Here is a 7,638-nt window from a genome sequence, read left to right as displayed (position 1 = left end):
AATGTGTGGCCAAGAAGGGACCTGCCTGGCAATCCCATGCTCCCCTCCAGCAATATCAGGTGGGCTCCCCGATGGAGAGAGTTGGAGTGGACGTAATGGGGCCCTTTCAGCTGTCCAACAGAGGGAACCGATTTGTGCTGGTGGCCATGGATTACTTTTCTAAGTGGCCGGAGGCCTACGCGGTTCTGGATCAAGAGACCTCCACCATCTTCGATTGCCTCTTGGGGGGTATGTTTAGCAGATTCGGCATTCCCTTAGAGCTCCATAGCGACCAAGGCCGCAACTTTGAGTCGCGCCTCTTTGCTGCACTCTGTGACCGCCTGGGGATCAAAAAGACCAGGACAACGCCTCTGCATCCTCAAAGTGACGGGCTGGTAGAGAGGTTTAATCGGATACTGGCCACCCAGTTAGCGATACTCACCTCGGAGGATCAGCGTGATTGGGATGAGCAGTTACCCTTAATCCTGTTCTCCTATAGGTCCGCGGTGCAGGAGTCCACCATGTGCACCCCAGCTCAGCTCATGATGGGGAGAGAGTTGAGAACCCCTGCAGACCTGGTATACGGGCGACCTCCCAAGGAAAGGGCCCCGTTGGCCTCAGGGCTCGACTACCTCCACCGGCTGCAGGAACACATGGATACCGTCCACGCCGTAGCCCGGGAAAACTTAGCCCAGGCTGGGTTCCGGCAGAAGAAGGCCTACGACGCTTACGGCAAGGGGCGGGAGTTCCAGGAGGGCGAGCGGGTGTGGGTGTTCAACCCCCGTAGGAAAAAGGGCCGTTGCCCGAAACTGGATAGCACCTGGGAGGGGCCATGTCTGATACTGGGGAGAATCTCAGATGTAGTGTACAAAGTCAAGCTGAGGACAAGACAGCGAGTAGTGGTGCTGCATAGGGACCGGCTGGCCCCTTATGTAGGCCGAACTGAGATTGCCGACAGCAACGAATGCGGATTGACAACCGGGGAAACACACCCAGACGTGCCACAAAATAGAGCTGGGAATGAGCAAGAGGTGCGCTATTGGGGGTCTGAAACTGAAAATGAGCTTGCCCCCCCTACAGGTGACCCTGTAGAAACTCAAATTGAGCCAGCTCCCCTAGAGCAGAGAACTAGAGGGAGGCGTAGGCAGCGGCCTCAGCACCTGAGGGATTTTGTGTGTAAGTTTTAAGCCATGTCTTTCTCTTCTTAGAGGGGGACAGTGTAACAGGGCTGTGCCTGTTACTTCCTGTAACTGGGCATGCTGGGAGTGGGTTATGTTGTTTATGTTAATGGTTTTAAACTGTTGTTTGGGAATGTTTAATGTACGGGGATGTTATTGTGTACATGTCGCATTTATAATGTTGAGGTGGATGAGTTAATTCACGTTGTTATGAGTTTGCCACCATTGTTATGGAAACTGGGGCAGAGATACCCCTTGCTGTTAGCATTGTGCTTCGTCATCTGTGAAAATAAACCTGATCTTGCTTGAGCGTCAATAAAACTTGACTGAGCAATACAGAACGATTCCTGGTTTTGTCACAGTACAGAAGGTCAAATGGATATTAGAAGTTTCTTTAGAGAATAAAAAGGGCAGAGCAGGAACAAGAAAGTGGAAACTCACAGTGTGTCATCATCTCCCGCAACCCAGGAGGACATTTCGATCAGCTCAGTTTCAATATATCGTGATTTACTATTGAATCACATGCGCAGTAAATATGGTAAACCTGATCTCGTTTGAGGGGGCTTCCAAGCAATGCATGTTGGGCTTGATTTTGACAGAATGGAACTTTTTCTTTGGGCAAAAGTTTGTGATAGCCTACACAACCCAAATGCATTGCTTTCAAGGCACCCATAGCCCATTAATTGAAGGGGATGACGTCCAAATGTTTATCCGGAGACGAACGCTCACACCTGTGCACTTGACAGAGGTGCATGACAATGTTTATTCTACTATTCTAGTTCTGGGCTCTAGCCCCAGAATTGTTTTAAATATCAAAATATTTAGAATGCCGGTCCTATGTACAAAATAATATGCCTGACGCTCTCAAAGTAGGTTAAAATGAGGCCTCAGGGATAGACAGGGAGCCCCCGAAACCCGGGGAATGAGGGGGCTCTACCCGAATGTTTTAGCCGGAGAAGGAGTTGGTAAGCCAGTTAGCGATAGGTTGGGATATATGTTCCTGGAATTTAGGCCGGACATATGGATTTTAAAAAGCCCTGTCCAGACATATGGATTTTTAAAGCCCAGTCCAGCCCAGCCCTCAAGCCGGACGCCATTTGTTCTACTTTTGGAGTTAAACGCTTGGCATCTAAAGTCTTTGCTCGGACGCAGCATCGTTTCATGAAGACTGCAGGTCAAATTATGTGCAGTGCTTCGCAATCAGGAGAAAAAAACTGTATATGTTAAATTGATCTGTTTGCATCTTTCCAGCGTGTGTTGCTGGCCTAGCCTAGGGAAGAAAATATCTGTCTAGTTATTATAACCTACCTGTAATATCTGCCAGCAGCTTGCTTGCCAGCGTTTCCCAGTAGGCTAGGCCTACTTTGCAAAAGTTGTGAAATATAACCGCATATTTTTTGAATGTCGGCGACTTCTACATTAAAAAAAAAAAAATACGTGCGTTCATAATACGTGCGTGCTTGAGATGAAACCAGCAGTTTTCAGCAGGATCATGCGAGGAGGACCTGTCTCTTAATTAATTTAAAACAAGTTTTGCTTGGTTGGTTTAGATACAACTGGTATGCAAAATGTAAAGTAGTGGATTAACTTTAATTTGCTGTGCTGCATATTGGACAATAGATGCACATAGTAAATTATTTAAAGTAGGCTTATTAAAATATGTAAAAAGCTTAGTCCAAAATAATTGAAGGGAATCCAGTCCAGTGCACATGTCTTTGGCAAGTAGCCCTAGGCTACTACAGACACAAGTGAAGAACAGTCAGCCTCAGCAGTAAGCAAAACCAAATATGTACATCCAGCTTCAAAAGCAAGCAGCCCAGACCCTAAAATTGGGCATTTATAGCTGTGAAGGTAATTCACACACAAATATTTTTCTTTCGCCAAAATATATTTGGTAAGTTCTGTAGACATCCAAAATGGGGTTGGGGTTAAAATTAGTAGGAAAAAAACTATTGCATAGTAGCATAGTATATTATTAAACTATTGCATAGTATATATCTTTTTGCAGTGGTATAGTATTAATTTTCATTTAGATGTCCTGAAAAGGTCTTAAAAGTCTTTACATTTGCACTTGGAAAATGTGCAGATACACTGAGAAAGACCATTGGTTAGCTAACTCATTTAAAATATCCTAAACTTTTTTTGACCCTGCCTTTAAAAAAAATCGGAATCGAGAATCGTTAGGAACCGGAATCGAAATAAGAAATCGGAATTGGAATCGGAATCGTTCAAATTTAAACGATACCCAACCCTACTGGAGACTACTCTGTGAGTCTGAAGTGGGTGGAACCATTTGGTGTGTGGACTGCAGTGGAGGTGAATGTGAGTGGGAAAAGTTCTTACTCAGTATCAGGAACAGAACTGATGGTGACTGGACTTCAGCCTGCTCAGACCTACAGCATCAGCCTCACATCAATCTCTGGTGCCATGAAGAGTTCACCTCAGGAAATTAGCTGTCAAACTCAGTCAAGTAATGCACTATTAATCCAAAATCATGCAGTTTTGAAATTGAGTAATATATTTGAATGATCAAATAGCTGGACATTTTACATATTAAACAGTAATTGTTAACTTTACAATGTTTGCATTCTGTTTTTTTCCTGGACAGCAACATACACATGCCAATGTATGAAAGGCACTCAGACACTGGTCCTTCACAAGACAAATGTAAGTATGTTTTATTCAATAATTATGTTTTATTGAATAATTAATTGATAAAAAAAAATAATTATGAATTACATTATTGTATTATCAATTGCTTTTCTGTGTTAAACAGGATTAAAGTTTAGAGCTAATCTTTTGACAAAACAAAAAATGCACAGCTTTCCTATTGCTAATGTCATTGTATTGTTGCGAGAAAGTCTTGACACAGTTAATATTTTGTGTTTATAAAGTTAACAAATGTTTGCTCATTTTCCTACTTTACAGTTCCAATTAACTGCACTACATTCAGAGCCATTTCAGTGAAGAAATTTCCAGATCATTTCTACCGCCTGAGCCGTGATGAGAATTGAGAGTTCACAGTAGAATATTGGTGAGATACAACAGCATACAGCATTGAAGGGCATCAAAAGGGGATAATCACCGGCTGCACAATCTCTGTATCTCTCCTCACTGGCCATGAGCATCAAAAGGGGATAATCACCGGCTGCACAATCTCTGTATCTCTCTTCTCACTGGCCATGAACATGATTGTCAAGTCGGCCGAGGTGGAATGCAGAGGGCCCAAGTCAAGATCTGGGACCCGTCAGCCCCCCATAAGAGCTTTCATGGACGACTTAACAGAGATGACAACATCTGTTTCAGGGTGCAGATGGCTCCTCCAGGGGCTTGAACGGCTAATCTCCTGGGCAAGGATGAGCTTCAAGCCTGCCAAGTCCAGGTCTCTGGTCCTAAAGAAGGGTGAAGTGTCCGACCGTTTCCGCTTTGTCCTGGGAAAGACCATGATTCCATCGGTGACTGAAAAACCGGTCAAGAGCCTGGGGAAGATCTTTGATAGCTCCCTGAAGGACTCAGCTGCCATAAAACAAACCAAGTGCGAGCTGACTACCTGGCTCACAGCGATTGACAGATACAAGGATACAAGGAAGTTTATTGTCACATGCATATAGTTACTGGAAGTAAGAAATGCAGTGAAATTATGTCTGGTGTCAGCCTATTTGTGCATTTATGGGGGGGGGGGGGGCAGTGTGCTGTAAGTATGTAGAGGATGTGTGTTGGAGAAGATCCTGAAAACAATGTGCTGTGTATGTAGGGAGGGGGCAGTGTGCAGCAAGTATGTAGAGGAGGCTTACTGTAGCAAGCAGTATGCTGTATGCACAGTATGTGAGGTGATGACAGTGATGATGTAAGTGTGTGTGTTTTTTTGTGTGTGTGTTGGGGATGGGGGTGGGGGTGGGTGGCAGAAAGGCTAGGCAATCAAGGACATGGGTAGATGGTAATGGTAAAAATAATAAATAAAAAGTTCTATGGAGATGTGCAAAAGTTGGAGAAAGTCAGATATGTGTGTGTGTGCGTGTGTGTGTGTGTGTTTTGACGTGTGATGAAATAAGAAAAGTCTGTAGCATAAGGAGAGGGATGTAAAAGTGCTAAAAGTCTTGTAGGTGTGTGTGTGATGGGTCATGAGTGCTGAGGAGTGAATGAGTGCAAAGTCAGTATAGTGTGAGTTCAGAGTTGGGAGATGTTTGAGAGTGCTGAGGAGTGAATGTGTGCAAAGTCAGTATAGTGTGAGTTCAGAGTTCGGATGGCCTGGGGATAAAAACTTCTCCTGAGTCTCTCAGTTCTGGCTTTGTGACTACATAGGCGTCTTCTTGATTTCAGCGGTAGGAATAATCCATTGTTAGGATGAGAAGAGTCCTTCAGAATCTTTTGGGCTCTTAAGAGTACTCGTCTGGAATAGATATCTTGTAGAGCAGGGAGTTGAGTTCTTATAGTACGTTCAGCTGAGCGCACTACTCTCTGCAGAGTACTATAATCTCTAACTGTGGAGTCCCCTGATGGTTAATGAGTCAGATGTCAGACCCCCCACTCTAACCACTTGTGAATGGTTGGTGAGGAAGTCAAATATCCAGTGACACAGGGTGGTGTTCAGTCCTAAGGCCTTCATCTTTGTGACCAAGGTGAGAGGTACTATCGTGTGGAATGCTGAACTAAAGTCAATGAACAGCATCCTCACATAATTCCCATTCCCCTCCTCCAGGTGAGTTAAGGTGGTGTGCATGAGGTTTGAGATGGCATCCTCTGTAGACCTGTTGGCTCTGTAAGCAAATTGGAGGGGGTCGAAGGAGGCAGGGAGGGATGAGCAGATCATGTTTTTCACAAGCTTCTCAAAACACTTCATTACTGTAGACGTCAGGTACACTGTACACTGTAGACGTACAGATCTGGCCTCCTCGGAAAATTCAAAGCCTGGATCTACTAGCACGGAGTCTTGCCAAGAATACTCTGGCCCCTGTTAGTCTACAAGGTACCAACATCAACAGTCGAGGCTCTAGAGAAGTCTATCAGTCAGTTCCTCAGGAAATGGCTGGGGCTCCCTCGGTCCTTGAGCAGCATTGCCCTGTACGGCCATTCCACCAAGCTGCATCTCCCTTTGAGTGGACTAACAGAGGAGTTCAAAGTCACTCGCTCCAGAGAGGTGTTGATGTATAGGGAATCCAGAGGTACAAAAGTCGCAGCAGCAGGAATCCTCGTGAAGACCGGGAGGAAGTGGCAGGCGCAAGAAGCTGTCACTAAAGCTGAGGCACGACTAAGGCACAAAACGCTGGTGGGCTCCGTGGCAACAGGACGAGCAGGTCTTGGTTGTTTTCCCAAGCCACATTACAATCTGGCTCGTGGAAAAGAGAGGCGCAGACTGATTCAGGATGAGATATGAGCAGAGGTGGAGGAAGAACGCCACACCAAAATGGCCGGCATGTCCAAACAAGTAGCGTGGACCAGGTGGGAACATGCAGATCCCTGCAGGATCACCTGGGCAGAGCTCTGGAAAGCCGAGCCACTTCGGATCAAGTTTCTTATCCAATCCGTCTATGACGTCCTCATAAGCCCAGCCAACCTGCACACCTGGGGCCTGGCAGACACTCCTGAGTGCAAGCTGTGCCAGAAGAGGGGCACCCTGGAGCACATCTTGAGCAGCTGCTCAAAAGCGCTAGGGGAGGGATGGTCCCGCTGGCGCCACGACCAGGTGCTAAAGGCTTTGGCGGACTCCATCTGCAGCAATCCAGCACAGCAAGACCCAGGCAGCCCCCAAACAATCAATCACTTAGCAGAAGGAACATCACCACCGACCTAGCTCTACAGGGGGGCTCCTCACCACAGCTCGTGACTGGCTGCTTCAAGTCGACCTAGGAAGACAGCTCAAGTTCCCAGGCAACATCACACATCTCTCCGCCCCGACATGGTGCTAACATCTGAGTCTACCAAGCAAGTGGTCATCCTGGAACTGACTGTCCCCTGGGAACACCGTATTGAAGAGGCCCACGAGCGCAAGAGGGCTAAATACGCAGAGCTCAGCTCGGAGTGCCGGAACAACGGCTGGAAAGCTCGCTGTGAGCCAGTCGAGGTCGGGTGCCGAGGCTTCGCTGGCCGCTCACTACTGCGAACCCTCAAACTCCTTGGAGTGAAAGGACTGCAATTGAAAAGAGCCACCACAAACATCTTAGAGGCCGCAGAGAGGGCCTCACGGTGGCTGTTGATCCGTAGGGGGGATCCGTGGAGCAACAGGCCACTTGGACACAAGCCGGGGACTGATCACCCCCGGTTGGGTCGCCCGGGTGAGGGTGTATAAAGATTAAAGACCCGAAACACCCTATGACCCCGGGTTCTTCACTGATGACGTGTCCAAGTAGCACCAGAAGGTGTATTAAACTCAGATAGATGAAAACTTTGCTATGAAAGTCAAGTCTGTTTTGATTATTTCAGATATTTACCATACTGCATATTACCAGTCACAGGTGTGTTCATTTTGTTTGTCTGTTTTTAA

The 7,638-nt window shown here is 46.5% G+C and overlaps 1 pseudogene; it reads left to right on the top strand.

The window, feature by feature from the left end:
• Positions 1-2,008: 2,008 nt before the first annotated feature.
• Positions 2,009-7,406, top strand: LOC125287942 (annotated as a pseudogene).
• The last annotated feature ends 232 nt before the right edge of the window (positions 7,407-7,638 follow it).

This window comes from Alosa alosa, chromosome 22, assembly GCF_017589495.1.
Source record: "Alosa alosa isolate M-15738 ecotype Scorff River chromosome 22, AALO_Geno_1.1, whole genome shotgun sequence".
Lineage (NCBI taxonomy): Eukaryota > Metazoa > Chordata > Actinopteri > Clupeiformes > Clupeidae > Alosa > Alosa alosa.
Note: the sequence above shows the minus strand (reverse complement) of the source record. Positions and strands in the feature narration are given on the sequence as shown.